Source organism: Hemitrygon akajei, chromosome 15 (genome assembly GCF_048418815.1).
Source record: "Hemitrygon akajei chromosome 15, sHemAka1.3, whole genome shotgun sequence".
Lineage (NCBI taxonomy): Eukaryota > Metazoa > Chordata > Chondrichthyes > Myliobatiformes > Dasyatidae > Hemitrygon > Hemitrygon akajei.
Genome location: NC_133138.1, coordinates 56,141,212 through 56,160,400, shown reverse-complemented (window position 1 = coordinate 56,160,400; position 19,189 = coordinate 56,141,212).

The window sequence follows — 19,189 nt, the reverse complement described above, 5'->3', positions numbered from 1 at the left end:
TTGTATTTTATTATTCTAGAATTCTTTCACTTGGAAATGGTGTGTCTTCCCTTCCCTGTGTATTTTCTTGAAATTTTAACTGTTCTTTCTTGGGTAAGTTTTACCTGCTATCCTGTCTGCTGTTTTGATCACAACCTTGCCAGATGTGATTGCATTATCTTCACACTTAGTCTGTGAATTTCAAAGACTTACTGCCAGTAAAAATGTGTTCTCTCATTGAAGGCCATATACGGTTCCATCTCTTTATTTTTGATAGTTTTTAAGGGTCTAGTTTCCCAACCTGTTGCTTATTTTCCCCTTAATTACTTTATTACAAACACTATGAATTGCTGATTTCCACTTTGCATCAATGGTGTGTTTTAAGTGTTAAATTGGCCAGAGGCAGCATTCTTTCAAGGACACAGAACATGAGGATCACCTGAAAGATAATACATATGGATACATTTTTTCTTTATTGTTCCAATCTTGAACTGGGATATAGTAAAGCTGTGTATAATGCAGCCTCCCATTTCAACTTGACATTACATACAGCATAAATCCAATCTTATTCCATATCATATTGTAAACTGCTCAGAAGGAACTATAGGCAAATTTTCTTTTACCAACATGACCTCTTTAATAAATGAATGGAAATTCCTTCCATTTTCTTTATTGCACCTATTGAGATGTTCCCACAATAAATGATCTCAGTTTAAGGACTCTTTGTCTTGTTATTTCATGCTTTTGTTATTTATTGCTATTTATTTATATCTGCATTACAACAGTTTGTTGTCTTTTATACATTTGCTCTTTCATTGATCCTGTTTACAGTTGCTATTCTATAGATTTGCTGAGTATGCTACAGGAAAAAGAATCTCAGGATTGTATGTGGTGATATGTAAATACTCTAATAATAATTTTTACTTTGAACTTTGAAGAATTAATTCTGCGAGTAAGGATTCAAGCAGCACAGTTTTTACCAGCATCCAATCCATTGCTCTGTGAATCCCTATGCACAGCTTGAGTTAGATTGTCTTTAACTTTACATTGTACAGGTAATGGTTGCGCAGTTGATGCATATGTACAGTACAGATTTGAATGTGTGCATTATAACACCTGCAATTGCTTTGGAAGCAATCTGAGGCAAAAGTATTAAGTGCAGCAAAAACTTTTGTCAAAAAACACACACAAATTGCTGGAGGAACTCAGCAGGCCAGGCAGCATAACTTTTGCCATTCACTAAATAAACAGCAGGAAGCCTGATTACCTGCTGAACTCTGGATTTCTGATGCAATGCTCTTTATCCTGTCTGCATATACTGTATTTATGATGCTTTTAGGGATTAAGACTGATTTTTTCTATCACCAAGAAACCAAATGGTGCACCTCATTATCCTTCCTCAACCATTTCCAACCATTGTGCTACCTGACTCTATATTTACCCATAATTATAAATGCCTTTTCTATTTACTGCTGAAATTTATATCCCACATCTGGCTACTGTTTTGAGGGCCTGTACATAATTCCCATCAGTTCTTTTAACCCTTGCAATTTCTTAACTCTACTCAAAGGATCATACATCTTCCAATCCCATGTCACCTCTAAGGATTTGATTTAATTTTTTTTTTACCAGCAGAGCCACCCCACCCCCTCTGCCTATCTGCGAGCCCTTTCAATACCATGTACATCCTTGGATGGTCTGCTCCCAACTATGATCGTCTAACAGCAATGACTCAGTGATGCCCACAACATCATCCCTGCCGATCTCTATCTGCACTATAAGATCATCTACTTATTCTGTATACTTCTATATTCAAGTGGAAATGGTACCCAGCAGATTGGGTGGAGAAAGGCCCTGATGTGGAGAGACACCTCCACGAACAGGTGGTGCCCTGTCCTGCCCTTCTGATGAGGTTGTGGCCCTTGACCCCTCACCTATACAATGGGGCAAACTGTTTGATGACCTAACCCTGGCAGAGAAACAGCATGCATGGTCCTATGGCAAATGAACATGGCCATATGGATACCTCAGAACTGGGAGGCAGCTGAACTGCCGGAGAGGGGGAGCTTGTGGTGCAGGGGCCAGGCATGCATGATGCATGGCACTTCTGGAAGACCAGGGTACCTTTCTCCAAATATCGTAGGAATATGCGTATTGTCTGAACATGTAGAAGTGTTGGATGTGCTCCTGTATTTCAATGCGCTCAGACTTGGGAGTGCTGAACCATGTCTCTCTGAATGACATCGAGTACTGGGCATGGAACAAATTTATCATGAACTTGTCAGCTATGACTGTTGATGGGACTGTAAAAGGGGGGCCATTTAAATGATGCTATGTACTGGCATATTATCAGAATAAGACCAAAGTACCAATGCTGAATGTAATACCACGATCCAGGAATAATTGCCGTTGCCGTTATGATGAGTAGGTTCCAATGGGGAATTGCTCGTGTACCTCTATGCATCTTAATGGTACACAGCAGTGTGGCACTACTATGGTGAGAGTATACTGCTTTGAGGCAGGCTTGCTTCCCACGTTGAACATGGGTATATGGCTCCGAGATGGCCCTTTGCTCCCCACGAGGCGGTCTGGCTGCTGCTACCTGCAGTGTGTTGTGCCGAATGTGAATCACAGTGATCTCCTGACCCACAAGTCGAAACATCAGAAAGGTGGTATCGCAGAGGCCGATCAGTTCTGGATGATAGCTTTTCTCCTGCATGGTACTGCCCTGTTATCAAGGGAAGTCATCCTGATGGCCTTAGCCATGGAGGCATTAGCCATCAAGACTGTGTCCCGGCTTTGGAGCAATCAAAGTGGCTGCTGATGTGGCTTTCGGCCAGACTGGTAGCCGTGAGGTCAGTGACTGTACAGAACAGAATGACGTTGGATTATATCCTGGCAGAGGAAGGAGGTTCCTGCGACATAACAGGTCAGGAGTGTTGTCCATCCATCCCTGAAGGGTCTGAAAATGTAACAGATTTGGCTGACCATATCTAACGGTTGGTACAAAAGACACATAAGGTAGGAGACCAGTTATATAACTATTATACCCTGGTCCTTTGGTGTGCCAGGATATTGATGTATTGGGATGTTACTATAGCCGTTTTGCTTTTATGCTTAGTGGTTTTAAGATTTGCTTGTAATACGGTGGGGCGATTTCAAGTGTTGTATTAAAACGCTGGGGTTGTGATTTTTGAGGCGTAGAATGTATTGCAAAGGGCTAATGTTTGTGCTTGTCGAAAGTCTTTACAGCTGTGGCCTTGGGTGTATGTTACTCGAGGCAGAAATTTTGATTACGACGTGAGAATCCAACTGTGAAAATATGAAGTCACTGGAACACAAGGGCAGGGACTCGGGAGGTTTGGTACCAAGGAGTGATTGTTTCAGTGGTTTGACCTGGTGCGAGTGCATTAGTCCACTTACCGCAGCATTTTATATCAGTGGAGTGGGTATAAAAGTAGAGCGGTTGGGGATTGAAAGCCTCACTGATAGACTGGAAGCTGAATGGTGCCACAGATCAAGTGGAAGATGTGCTGTGGAGACAGGGCCCTGTGCACATCTAGGTAAGAATTTTAATGCTTGCTATTTACTCCTAAGAAAGAGAATTTTGTAGCTCTAAGAAGATAATTGGAGTCTGTGTCTTTCTACCTTACTGAGTCATTCCTTGAATCCTTTGCGTAACATACCTTGATGCTTGACCTTATAGAAAAGCTTCCTTTGATGGTCCCTCAAAGGATGACATTTGACCTTGCTGTACTCATCCACAGTTAAATTGTTTTCACAAGCAGTCGCAAGCATAAGGAACTACCTCAATGAAATTTTAGACAAAGAGGATCAACTTCATGTAAAAACCTAGAAGCACATTCTAAATGGCATCCAATTCTGAGGTCAATGGGACATCATAAGAAAATGCAAAGATATCCTGCTGGAGGAAATCAGTGGTTCAAGCAGCATTTAGACAATAGACAGTAGGTGCAGGAGTAGGCCATTCGGCCCTTCAAGCCAGCACCGCCATTCACTGTGATCATGGCTGATCCTCCACAATCAGTACCCCATTCCTGCCTTCTCCCCATATCCCTTGACCCCACTATCTATAAGAGCTCTATCTAACTCTCTCTTGAATGCATCCAGAGACTTGGCCTCCACTGCCTTCTGAGGCAGAGCATTCCACATATCCACCACTCTCTGGGTGAAAATTCCTCGCAACCTCATTTCCCTGCCTTCTCCCTGTTACCTTTGATACCCTTACTAATCAAGAAACTATCAAACTCTGCTTTAGCTATACCCTATAACTTACCTCCACACCACCTGTGGCAATAAATTCCACAGATTTATCAACTTCAGGCTAAAGAAGTTCTTCCACATCTCTATACTAAGGGACGTTCTTGTATTCTGAGGTAGGAGGGAGATTGAAAATTTGGCTAAGTGGTGTAATAACACCAATTTCTCCCTCAATGTCAATAAGACCAAGGAACGGACTGTAGACCAGGTGAGGGAAACCAGTGGTCCATGAGCCAGTCGTCATCAGAGGATCAGAGGTGGAGAAGGTCAATAACTTTAAATTCCTGGGTATCACTATCTCAGACAACCTGATCTGGACCCATCATATAAATATATTATGAAAAAAGCTCAACTCCTCTACTTCCTCGGGAGTCTGTGGAGATTCAGCAGGTCAACAAAAACCTTGGCAAACCTCTATAGATGCGTGGTTGAAAGTGTGCTGACTGGCTGCATTATGGCCTCGTATGGTAAGACCAATGCCTTTGGGTGGAAAATCCTAAAAAAAAAAGTCATGGATTCAGCCTAATACATCACAGGTAAAACCTTCCCAACCATTGAGCACATCTACATGAAATGTTATCTTGAGATGTTTTATTGTTTTACAACATTGAATCAGAGTGAATTTAATTTGACTCTGATCAACAGAAAATATTTTTTGTGTCAAAGTGAAAACAAATCTCCACAAACTGGTCTAAATTTATTATTATTAAACACAAAATAATTGATTGCATAATTACTCACCTCCTTCAAGTCGGTATTTAGTAGATGCACCTTTGTCAGCAATTATAGCCTTGAATCAGTGTGGATAGGTTTCTATCAGCTTTGTACATCTGAACACTGCAATTTTTCCCCATTCTTTACAAAAGCTCTGTCAGATTACATGGGGATCATGAGTGAACAGCCCTTTTCAAGTCCAACTACAAATTCTCAATTACTTTGAGGTCTGGACTCTGACTTGGCTATGCTAGGACATTAACTTTGTCGTTTTTAAGCCATTCCTGTGTAGCTTTGGCTTTATGCTTGGGGTCATTGTCTTGCTGGAAAACAAATCTTTTCCCAAGTCACAGTTCTCTTGCAGACTGCATCAGGTTTTCCTCCAGGATTTCCCTGTATTTTGCTGCATTCATTTTACCTTCTGCCTTCACAAGTCTTCCAAGACCTGCTGCAGTGAAGCATCCCCACAGCATGATGCAGCCACCATCATGCTTCACGGTAATGATGGTGTGTTTTCATTGATGTGCAGTGTTTGGCTTATGCCAAACATAGCATTTAGTCTGATGGACAAAAAGCTCAATATTGGTATCATCAGACCCTAAAACCTTCTTCCAGCTGACTTCAGGGTCTCCCACATGGCTTCTTGCAAACTCTAGCCAAGATTTCATGTGAGATTTTCTCAACAGTGGCTTTCTCTTTGTCATTGTTCCATAAAGCAGTGACTGGTGAAGCACCAGGCAACAGTTTTTATATGCGCAGTCTCTCCCAAGTTAGCCACTAAAGCTTGTAACTCCTCCAGAGTTGTCATAGGTCCCTTGGTGGTCTTCCTCACTAATCCTCTTCCTGCACAATCACTCAGTTTTTGAAGATGGCCTGCTCTAGACAGATTTACAGCTGTGCCATATTCTTTCCATTTCTTGATGATTAACTTAACTGTACTCCAAGGGATATTCAGTGACTTGGAAATTTTCTTGTATCTATCTCCTGACTTGTACTTTTTAATAACCTTTTCTGCAGAGTTGCTTTTGTCTCTATGGTGCAATTTTTGCTAGGATGCTGACCTACCAGGCACAGGTGTATTTTTACTACAATCAATGGAAACACCTTGACTGCAGACAGGTGATCTCCATTTAATTAATTATGTGACTTCTAAAACCAATTGGTTGCACCAGTGATGGTGTGTTAAACTAAAGGGGGTGAATACTTAAGCAATCAATTATTTTGTGTTTTATATTTGTAATTAATTTAGATCACTTTGTAGACATCTGTTTTTACTTTGACACAAGAGAGTCTTTTTTCTGTTGATCAGTGTCAAAAAAAGCCAAATTAAATCCACTGTGATTCATTGTTGTAAAACAATAAAACATAAAAACTTCCAAGGGGGGGGGGGGTCTATTACTTTTCATAGGCATTGTAACTACATTCATTTAAGGACTATTTTACCTTATTATTTCATGCTCATTATTTATTACTATTTATTTATATTTGCATAGTTTGTTGTTCATTGATCCTGTTTACTGTTAGTGTTCAATAGATTTGCGAAGTATGCCCACAGAAAAAGAATCTCAGGGTTATATGTAGTGACATGTAGGTACTCGGATAATAAATTTTACTTTGAACTTTGAACCTTCATTTAATATCACCTGCTTATGTCATAAAATTTGTTAACTTTGCGGCAGCAGTACAATGCAATACATGACAAATATAGAAAAGAAATAGTTCTTCAGAAGTAATGAATGAAGCATAAATCTTATTGCTTGTACAACATGCTGGAGGAACTCAGCAGGTCGGGCAGCATCCGTTGAAATGAGCAGTCAACGTTTCGGGCTGAGACCGTTCGTTAGGACTGAAGAAGGAGGGGGCAGGGGCCCTATAAAGAAGGTGGGGGGAGGGTGGAAAACCAATCAGAGGAAAGATCAAGGGGTGGGGGAGGGGAAGCAGGGAAGCGATAGGCAGGAGAGGTGAAGAAGGAATGTAAGGGGAAAGCACTATGGGTAGTGCTCCATTGTGTTGTACATGTTGTTTTGACCATAGCGTCTGCAGTGTACTTTGTGTTTAATCTTATTGCTTACTGTCATTTATTAAGTATTACAAGAACAAAGGAACAAGGAAAGGAAAATGGCAAGGAGCAAAAGCAGAGCTGGGGGAAGAAAGAGTCAAAGAGACTGATCCAATATGGTCTGGTGCTCTTCTACCAGTTTGCTAATTCCTTTGAATTTCCATAGCTAACAATTAGCCAATAAGATAGCTCCTACTTAAGTAATACGATGCACACCACTAAAGCCAAGAAGTTTCCAGAAAAACACAGAGGAACTATAACCATTAGAAACCCCACTGAACAATTGAACAATTGCATGTACAAACGTTTGTATATCGGTAATTATATAAGAATACAAACAAGCATTATTGAGTTGAATTGACTATATTACTTATATCCTTCATAAACATGAGAGGTAAAAATAATAGCCTATTGGAGGATCTCAGTGGGCCAGGCAGTGCCTGTGGAGGAAAATGGACAGCAGATAAGGAGGTGCAGTGGGAGAGCAGGAACAACTTTTTCATGTTTCAGGGTCTCTCTGACATCTCAGATTTAGCTGTCAGACAACAGTAGGACACCACGGTAGCATAGCGGTTAGAGGAACTCTATTACAGCTAGGGGCATTCGGGAGTTCAAAGTTCAATTACGCCGCTATCTTTACGTTCTCCCCATGGAATGCATGGGTTTTCCCAGGTGCTCTGGTTTTCTCCCACAGTCCAAAGATGTACCATGTAGGTTAATTGGCCATTGTAAATTGTCCTGTGATTAGGTTATGGTTAATCAGCTTTGTCGGGGTTGCTGGGCAGGTGTGACTCAAATGGCTGGAATGGCCTACTGCACGCTGTATCGCTAAATAAATCTTTATGTAAGTTGTCGTTCATCGATTATAGCATTCAATACCAATATTCCTTCAATATTAATTGCAAAGCTTCAAAACCTGGGCTTCCCTCTGCAACTGGATCCTCAACAAAGGAAACCAGTGAAGAGCAAGACCCTTAACAGTGTTGATGTGCAGACGTACCTTGGGTTCCAAGTCCATAGACAGATAGATAGATAGATAGATACTTTATTCATCCCCATGGGGAAATTCAACTTTTTTCCAATGTCCCATACACTTGTTGTAGCAAAACTAATTACATACAGTACTTAACTCAGTAAAAAATATGATATGCATCTAAATCACTATCTCAAAAAGCATTAATAATAGCTTTTAAAAAGTTCTTAAGTCCTGGCGGTAGAATTGTAAAGCCTAATGGCATTGGGGAGTATTGACCTCTTCATCCTGTCTGAGGAGCATTGCATCGATAGTAACCTGTCGCTGAAACTGCTTCTCTGTCTCTGGATGGTGCTATGTAGAGGATGTTCAGAGTTTTCCATAATTGACCCTAGCCTACTCAGTGCCCTTCGCTCAGCTACCGATGTTAAACTCTCCAGTACTTTGCCCACGACAGAGCCCGCCTTCCTTACCAGCTTATTAAGACGTGAGGCGTCCCTCTTCTTAATGCTTCCTCCCCAACACGCCACCACAAAGAAGAGGGCGCTCTCCACAACTGACCTATAGAACATCTTCAGCATCTCACTACAGACATTGAATGACGCCAACCTTCTAAGGAAGTACAGTCGACTCTGTGCCTTCCTGCACAAGGCATCTGTGTTGGCAGTCCAGTCTAGCTTCTCGTCTAACTGTGCTCCCAGATACTTGTAGGTCTTAACCTGCTCCACACATTCTCCATTAATGATCACTGGCTCCATATGAGGCCTAGATCTCCTAAAGTCCACCACCATCTCCTTGGTCTTGGTGATATTGAGACGCAGGTAGTTTGAGTTGCACCATATCACAAAGTCCTGTATCAGTTTCCTATACTCCTCCTCCTGTCCATTCCTGACACACCCCACTATGGCCGTGTCATCAGCGAACTTCTGCACATGGCAGGACTCCGAGTTATATTGGAAGTCTGATGTGTACAGGGTGAACAGGACCGGAGAGAGTACGGTTCCCTGCGGCGCTCCTGTGCTGCTGACCACCGTGTCATAGGTCCCTGGATGTAGCTACACAGGTTTATAGGGTGGTGAAGAAAGCAAGTAGCATGCTTGCTTTTGTTAGTTGAAGCAGAAAATTATTTTGCTGCTTGGAAAAAATATTTGGAGGTTGTTGTCGTGATCCTGCCGGTCGTGACCACAGATGGTGATGTTATCCAGATACAGGAACGTGGCCTCCAGTTAGCACTGGTCCACCATCCAGTCCATTTCCCTCTGGATACACCATTCGTGACACCGAAGGGGACGCGCAGGAAGTGATAAAGCCTGCCGCCTGCCTCGAAGGCGGTGTAAGGGCGGTCCTCCGGGTGGATGGGGAGCTGATGGTAAGCGGATTTTATTTCTATAGTCGAGTACACCTTGTACTGAGCTATCTGGTTGACCATATCCGCGATGCGGGGTAGGGGGTACGCGTCAAGCTGCGTGGACCTATTGATGGTCTAGCTATAGTCCACGACCATCCTATTTTTCTCCCCATTCCGAACAATGAGCACCTGCGCCCTCCAAGGACTTGTGCTTGGCTCAATGATCCCCTCCCTGAGCAGCCGCTGCACCTCCGACTTAATGAAGGCCCTGTCCCCCGCGCTGTACCTTCTGCTTTTAGTTGCCACAGGTTTACAGTCGGGGGTCAGGTTGGCAAACTGCGGTGGGGGAGGGATCTTGAGGGTGGAGAGGCCGCAAATGGTGTCTGTAGCGCGGCTGTTGGCATGGTGCTGGGTGGGATGTGCGGGTTGGTGTGTGTGTGTGTGGTCAGTAGCGGGGTATATGACGAAGTCCCACAAAACTGGGGATTTCTGACAGTGATTGGTGGGAGGGGCCCATCATACTCCATTGTCACGCTTTTCAGGTGGCTCTGGAAGTCGAGCCCCATTAGCACAGGAGCACACAGTTGAGGCATGACCAGTAATGTAATGTCTCGATATTCTGTGCCCTGCACCACGAGTGTCGCTACATAACCTCCCCCCCGCCCCACCGGATGTCTGTTGTATGCAACCCAGAAGCCATGGTGACCCTTTGGCTTACCGGCCGTGTCATGAGTCCGCAACATTGCACCATGTCCGGGTGGATAAAACACTCCGTGCTGCCCGTGTCAAACAGGCAGCTAGTCCTGTACCCCTCCACCAGGATGTCCACCATTGACCTTGCGAGCTGGTGGGGAGCGCTTTGGTCGAGGGTCACGGAGGCCAGAGTTGAATCGCTGTCTTGGTCCGGCATGGTGGGGTGCCCGGTAAGCACCCGTGGGTCGTAGGCGGTGCGAGGTGGCGCTGACCAAGATGGCCACCCCCATGCCTCGCACGCGGTGGTGGGCAGGCAAGATGGCAACCCCATGCCTCGTACACGGCGCTGCTCGATTCCGTTCGTGGTTTGGACATACAGGCCTTGGCGAAGTGGCCCTTCTTTCCGCAGCTGGAGCAGGTGGCTTCTGGGGGTGTTTCTCGAGTCTGCAGAAGTAACACCATGGACTCGTGACTGGCAGCAACCATGGTCGATTCGCCAGTGTGTTGCGGGGTCTGCAGCGTCCACGAGGCCGTCAGGAGATCGTGTGCCTGGAAAGCATCAGTGTGTCGGCCAGCTCAATCACCGAATGTAAGGTAAGATCGGCATGTTCCAGCAGCCACTGATGCACATACGCTGACCTGGTCCCTCTGATGAAGGCGTCTCTTACTAGGACCTCCTCATGCTGTTCGGCCGTCAGCCCCCGGTAATCGCAGGCCCGCATGTGTGTCTGTAGGGCCCAGACAAACTCAGCGCTCGACTCTCCGGCCCACTACTGCCACGTCGCTAAGCGATGTCGTGCATAGACGGTGTTTACTGGCCACAGGTATTGTCTTCTGAGAGCACTCATCGTGCTGTTGTAACTCGGCTAGTCTCTAATCATCGAGTAGACCCATGGACTGACCCTGGAGGGGAGAACTCTGCGCTTCATGGCGGACTCGGTCACTTCAATCTCCTCCAGGTATGATTCGAAGCAGGCTAGCCAGAGTTCGAAAGCATTGCCGGCCTCAGGTGTAAGCCGGTCGATGTCCAATTTGTCAGCCTCAAAATGTGCTCCATGCCTTAAAATTACTGCTAATAAAATTGATGCACTATCAATAACTCCAAAAGACTGGAAGTAGAGTAAATACTGAAAGGCTTTTATTAGCAGTAAAATGGAGCACATCCATGCTGGATGACTGCCCTGGACTGTGGGAGGAGCAGTGACACAATCACCTTTATCCAGGGGTCTGTGGGAGGAGCCACAGGAGCAGTCAGCAGAGGGGCGTGTCCAGACAAGTATACATGGTTTACCACAACTCCACAGCTCCAGTATTCAAAATTATTTATTACTTATTAATCTAATATGATTATTCTTTTTTAATTTTAATATTTTCACAACTTATTGTCTTTTGCACATTGGTTAGTTGTCCATCTTTGTGTGTAGTTTTTCATTGATTCTGTTGTGTTTCTTTGTACTTATTGTGAACACACAAGAAAATTGATCTCCGGTAGTATATGGAAACATGCATGTATCGTTTGATAATATATTTACTTTTGATTTCAAACTTTGGAAGGCACGGATGGATTAGATAGCCAGTGCCTTTTTCTGAGGGTTGAAACGTCCAACACTAAAGGACATGTATTTAAAGTGACAGGGTGTAAGTTAAAAGGAGTTGTGCAGGGCAGCATTTAGCACAGAGTGGTGGTTGCCTGGAAGGTGCTGCCTGGGGCTCGTGATGGAGGCAAGTACAATAAAGGTGTTCAGAAAGTTCCTAGGCTGCCACATGAATGTGGAGGAAATGGAAGGAGGTACACATGGTGATTGTTTGATTTGAGCATTTGATTATTTTAATTAGTTTGGCAGAACATTGTGTTCCTCTATGTTCTGTATCCTATATATTGCACTTCCTCACTGGGAGACGACAGTCACTTTGACAAACATAACTGGGAGATTAGTAATACTGTCTTCTCCATGCAGACAATCAACACAGGCACACCTCAGGGGTGTGTGCTTAGCCCACTGCTCTACTCTCTCTACACCAATGTCTGGCTGGTTAGGCCCAGCTCAAACATCATCAATAAATTTGTAGACAACAAAACTGGTGCTCGTACAATATCAGATAGTAATGAGAAGGTGTAGAGGAATGAGATATATTGGCCAATTGAGCGGTGTCACAACAACTTTGCACTCAATGTTAGCAAGGCCAAGCAATTGATTGTAGACTTGAGGAAGGGGTAGGGAGAACACAAATCAAGTCCTCAATATGGAGACAGCTGATCAAAGGGTGGACAGCTTTAAGTTCCTGGGTGTCAACATATTGAAGGATCTACCCTGGTTCCAACCATTGTTGTAATGATGAAGTAGGCACGCCAGCAGTTCTACTTTGTTTGGAGTTTGAGAAGATTTGGTATGTTACCAACCAAAGACACATGTAAATTTCCATGGCGATATGATGGAGAGCTTTCTGACTTGTTGCATTTCAGCCTGGTATGGAGGCTCCAATGCATAGGATTGCAAGAGGCTGCAGAGGGTATCGACTCAGCCAGCTCCATCATGGGCACAACCCTCCCCACCACTGAGGACATTTTCAAGAAAGGTGCCTCAGGACGGTGGTATTCATCACGAAGGACCATCATCAGCCGGGAGAAGCATTCTTCTTGATACTGCCATCAAGGAACCTGCGGACCCACTCTCAAAGAATTGGAAACCACTCCTTCCCTCTATCATCAGGCTTCTGAATGGTCCATAAACCCATGACCCTACCATTTTGTTCTTACTTTTGCACTATTTATTTACTACATAATTTATAGTAATTTTATGTCTTTGCAATGTATTGCAGTCACAAAGCAACAAGCTTCATATCATATCAGTCAGTGATTATGATTCTGAGAACATAAGGATAAGAACATTTAGAATGAGCAAAGGGACATGTATGAGTAAAGCCAGAAAATATTATAGTTATTTTCTTATATACTGAATACAGAATAATTCTTTTTTCAGATTTTCAAAACATTTTGCAGTGTATCTTTGACCATTTTATGAATGGTTGGTTTGATATTTTTCTTTGAATGGGTAGATTCCATAGCTCTGTGTTTTGTGGCTGGCTGTGAGGAAGACTAATTTCAGGATTGTACACTGCACACATACTTTGATAATAAATGTACTTCGAATCTCTGTATATTTCCACATGGGAATATGTGCTATTATTAAAGGTAATAGAAAACTGGGAGGCCAACTTGAATTTTTCTGTTTTGTTTAATTTCCATTCACATCAAAGTCTTTTTTCCTCCTTTTAAAATCATGAGCAATTCAATGGGAACTAAGTTGTTTCGTACCAAAATTCACCATGGCTATTTTGATTGGGGTTAATAAGCTCATTGTTCTCAATTGTGCTTGCTAATGATTAATTACGATGTGCAGTCAGCACTCTTCAATGGTTTATCATCTTGTAACAGTTAATATTTGTTCTCCACGTCTTTGGATTCCGGTTGCTGCAGGTGGCTGATTTCAGTGAGGACGTCTTGACTGAAGAACTGGCAACTTGCACAGCATTCTTTTCTGAGTAGGATAATTGGTCTCTGAAAACTCCGGATAGGAATGGCCTTGCTCTATTCATCTATCTTCGTCGAACACCTACGTCATAATAGACAGGATCTCCCGGTTGCCACCCACTTCAACTCTGCCTCTCATTCCCATCTAGATATGTCCATACATGGCCTCCTCTACTGCCATGATGAGGCCAAACTCAGGTTGGAGGAGCAACACCTCATCTACCGTCTGGGTAGCCTCCAACCTGGTGTTATGAACATTGAATTCTTCAATTTCCGGTTATTCCTCCCCCTCCCCCTTCCCCTATCCCAGGTCCCTCTCTGCCTCTCTCCCCTTTCAAATTTCTGCTTCTTTATCTCTACAGTTCTTTCATGCTTATCCCCTCCCCCTCCCCCCTTTATCTTTCCTCTGATTGGTTTTCCACCTGGCACCTCTAGGCCCTACCCCCTCCCCTATCTCTATTGCTGGGCTTCGGCCCTCTCTTCCCCCCATTCCTGATGAAGGGTCTCGGCCTGAAATGTTGGCTACTCTTTTCTCATGGATGCTGCCTGACCTGCTGATTTCTTCCAGCGTTGTGTGTGTATTCTTTGATCCACAGCATCTGCAGTTGTATTTTTGGGCCTTGCTCTTTTCCCTCTTCATCTTCCAGTTCTTATCTTGCTCTGCATGCCTTTTGGACATCCTCCAAATGGGAAAACTCCTTGTAATCCATACAGTTATGAGTACATTAGTTTGAATCGATGCCTTCAAGCAACACCACACTAATACATTCCTGCCTGCTGTTGAATGTTTGAATTTAGGAAAGAACATTAGCTGAAATGTTCAGCTTTGGATTGTAGAGGGGGCATAGAAGTGAGAAATGAACTGTAGATTTCTCTCAATGAGTTAGTTTTAAATGATCCCAATTAGTATTTTAAATTATGAAAAAAAATCATGTATCACTTCAATACTTGTTTGATTATCTGTTGGCCTCACAAATAGAGCGTTTTAATGCACATCCAAATTGCAATGAAAGGAAATCTTTCAGTCACTTGTAGCCATACATAATAAATCTGGTGAGATATAAAATGGGGAGGGGGAGCAACACAACAAGTGCTGGATGAATTCAGCAGCTCAGGTGGCACCTATGAAGGGGAATCAAATGTTGATGTTTTTGGCTGTGGCCCTTCATCAGGATTCAATTAACTAGGGCTAATCAGATTCTCATTTAAAATGGGAGTGTTTTTAAAGAAAATTTCTTGATTGGTTTGAGGTTATTTATATTTTCTTGCTATCTTTCACTCTCTTTTTCTTAATGATACTTTTTCAGCTACATTTCCTCGGATGCCATAAATCCTCTTGTTGCTTGAGGTTATTTTTTATGTGCTTGGCTCCTGATGAATAGTGTGTGTTCACAGTAAGCAACACAGCTAAATACTGTATATGCCCTTACACCATGAGCAGCCCTTTAAGAGAAATCACCGGAGAGAAATCAGAAATATTGAAATCATCTCATGTCTGTCTTCTTTGTCTGTTGGGGCTAAGTATTGTCTGCTTGGTCCAAGGAAATAGATCATTTTTGACAGATGATTTACAGATTTAAAGGTCATGACAAGCCCCTTCACCACATGTGCCACCCCTCCCTGGATACCCCATACACTGGGCAGCACACTCACCTTTGGACTCCACTGGACGCTCAGCTCTCACCTGTAGCTCCAGGTAGCTGTTTGCACGCGACAGCGGCCATACCCCGGTACACTGCTTTGATAGGCAGGGTAACGAGGTGAGGTTAACTGGTGGCCTCACAGCCCAGTGAGATAAGGACATGCCTGTGCTAGCATGCAAAGTCAGCTCTGGCGGACTGGGCAGACGAGATCTACAGGGCAATTCCGATGGCCAGGAGTGGCTCTGCACCAATCCTGGGAGAGCAAAGGACTTGATGAGGCACAAAAGAAGCCATGGTGATCCAATGCAACCGAGGAAGACCCCAGTTGTGATGCTTGTCGTACCACTGGATCCAGACTTCTGAGGTGGAGAGTGGAACTGCCCCACTGCAATGGCCTTTCCACTTTAAAAACTCTCGCATGTCATCATCGGACATAACTGACAGCCAGCCACTGTAATTTAAAGAAAGTATCAAAGTTCTGAAATATTTAGTCAAAGCATGGAGGTATGCTTGGCAGGAAAACAAAGAGATTTGAATTCATTATTGATAAAGTGGCAATTTTTCAAGTATCCTATGAGAACACAACAATTAGTTATTTTGTCTCTTCTTCCTTCCCTTTCTCCTATAGTCCACTCTCGTATCCTATCACATTCCTTTGTTACGTAACCCCGTAACCAGGTAACTTACCAGCAAAGATAGATGGATCAGCTGAGTCGGATGCTACTATTTTCAAATGTTTTATTCAAAAAAAGGGCACAAGGGTATGGTTAATACAAAACATTCAGATCATATACATCGTCAAAACTCAATCTAAAACACCGGTGTAATAATAATCAATCAGAAATAAGCTCTATAGTTTAATACTATAGACTGGGCTATAGTAATACTGAGTCCAATTGAAATATAAAGAGTCAGGCTTTCCCCTTTCGGGAACCGCTGGGGTTTTCACGTTGTAGAGAGAGAGAGATGATTTAGAAAAGATAAACACTTGCCCGTCGTCTTGGCAGAGCAAATCCTTGGAATCAGGGGAGCAGACTTCCCCGTTGTTAGTTAAAAGCAGTCTTTCGTTGGTTCTAGCCACAGATTCGAATTCGGAATCTAATGCACGTGGCTTCCTTCAAAATGGCGTCCCGCTCCCACGGGAATCGATATCGTGCTTCCTTGGTGTCTCCTGGGTGCGTCTGAGGGTTCCCCCCCCTCAGACCCTCCTTTATACTTCTTCACGGGATCGCAGGTGTCAATCAAGTTGCAGGTAATGCGATCTCTCTCTCAACCAGCCCACTTTGCCCAAGGGCTTTTCACGTGGTCTCCATGAGTCAATGTCACCTTTATTCTGCTTCTTGGGAGAACGTGGTCTCTCTCTCTCTCTCCCATTTCCCTGTGTCTATTCAGCACGTCTCTTCCTCTTTTGGGTCAGCTGACCCCCCCTTGACTAGGGTTCTTGAGATTCTCACAAAGGAGGGGGCCAAGGGCATAACACCTTCCTCTCCTATCTCCTATTACATTCCCTCTTCTCCAGCCCTTCCTCGTCTTTCCTACCCACCTGACTTCACCTATCACCTTCCAGATAGCCTTCCCCTCCCACACCTTTTTATTATGACATCTCCCCCCCTTTCTTTCCAGTCCTGAAGAAAGGTCTTTGCCTGAAGCACCAACTGTTTTTTTCATTTCCATAGATGTTGCCTGACCTGCTGAATTCCTCCAGCATTTTGTGTGCGTTGCTTTGGACTTCCAGCTTCTGGAGAATTTCTTGTGTTTATAGTTATTTTGTATATGGCTGAATAAGTGAGTTAGTATGCCAGAGGGTTGAGCTTCAATTACAAAACATCACTTTTCCTATGCCTGTCTTTTTTATTCATTATAAACATAAATATGACAGCAATTCAGTCATACTTTAAAAACAGTTTATAATGTAAATATCATGACATTTACTAAATGCCATCTGAAATTATAATATGGAGGCAAGCACTTTGAAAACAGTATGCCCACAGGTTAATACGTTTGAAGGATTGTTTCAAACTGTTGTTTAATCTGTGATTTAAAGTTAAATAATAACTGCTACGATGCTGAGGAATTAATGCTGTCAAAAGTAAATTGCTTTTAACAATATTCCACCTTGGTTTAGGAAAGCAACATTATTGCCTTAGATTTCAAAATATGAAAGATGGTAATAAAAAAAGCATTTGCTTTATGTTCAAAACCTTTAGCACAAATCATCCTAGTGAAACAGGAGTTTGCATGCTTCTGTACCCATTACGTGTCCCTGTGTTGTATATAGTAGTGACATCAATTATCTTGAATCTACACTGGACCACAGATACTTGGCAAAGTAATAATGTAGGTTAAAAGTATGCAAATAAGAATCTGCTTACATGTCACCTTGAAGTACGGCTTTAACTGTTACTGTGTTCAGAGGTCTGTTATAGGTGCAAGGATTTATGATTCAAGAATGGACCCCCAGAGCTGATCCATATTTAGATGAGACATTCTGAAACGTTAGGATGAGAGGGAGACTAAAGATAGTCAAATTTGTTGTATGTATCATCCTCCACACATTGATTTCCAACAACATCTGTAAAGTGGTGGTATCCTTAGCTCCTCAAATTCACCTTAAGCCATCTCACAACTTCCAATGTATTAAGCTGAGGTGCAGTCACTTTAAAAGCTCCAGTCATGATGGAATAAAGTGCACATTGCTTTGTGGTTCAAAGCAGATTCCTGCAATTCTGCTTTGCTAATGTATTCAACCATGCAAAAGACTAGTACAGAAATTACAATGTGCACAATTCTTCACACTGAGCGCACATAAAAATAATTTCTTGGTGGAAAAAAAAACAAAAAGCAGCTTACCATATGGCACCATTTTAGTGTTTGAATAGAAGTCTGGGTTCCTAAATATTATATATCCACATATTCTGCAGCCTATAGATTAGTACTGCATGTCATTTATGAATACATTAATTAAAATGTTGCCTGGATGTATACTTATAATAGAGTTAATGGAAAGGACTGTGTATTTACAGCATATGGCTCCTGCTCTCCGAAGCCTTCTGTTTGGAGATTCTGCTGGCTCTCTCAGACTACGTTAACATATGGTAAACTGCAGGAGAGATTAAAAAGAAAGTCTTTTCCAAAGGAGACATTCATTCTATCTGAAGTAGTATCAGTAAGAGACACTTGTTTTTGAGAGGCATAATTCAATGTTTTTGTTCAAAATATGACCATTTCATGCAATATGCAATTCAATAAAAATAATCTGACCCTAATCACATGGATGATAATCTAACTGACCAGTTGCCTGTACATTGCAGAACCTGTCAAATTTTAATCTCAAAAGATAATTAACAAAAGTGCAAATTTGTCTCTTCTTCTGGCATATTCATTCTGATTTGCTGAGTATAGCATCTTGTTTCCCTTTGATTTCCAGCATTTTCTTTTTTTTTTCTTTTTGTTTACCATAATAAATGTATTGACAATAGATTTCATAGTGAGTTAAAATGTATTCTCAGTGTTCAGAACTAGGTATGTGGTTTTGCACTGTATCACCATTGTATTCTGCTTCTAGAATTATATTGCATTTATGTTGAAGCAGCAATATTTTGGAAGCTAAGCCAACATGCATGCACTATCAAAATGCATATGTATGACAACCAAATAGGGATGAATTTGCAATTCTACTTCCTTTAACAAAAATATGTCCGCATTTAAGTTCCTTCAATGAACCATGTTATAATAGGAGAAAGTATATTCAGATTAAAATCATGTGCTATTTTATATTAATTCAATTTTAACCAATAATAAGGTAAGGAATTTATAATAAACTGAAAAGGGGAAAAGTATCGGAAATATACAACAGAACAGGAAGCTTCAGTGAACTGTGAAAATAGGAATAACATTACATGACAATGCTTTTTCTATTCTATTCCAGATTTCCGTCACCTCCAGCTTTCTGCTTACAATTTGAACT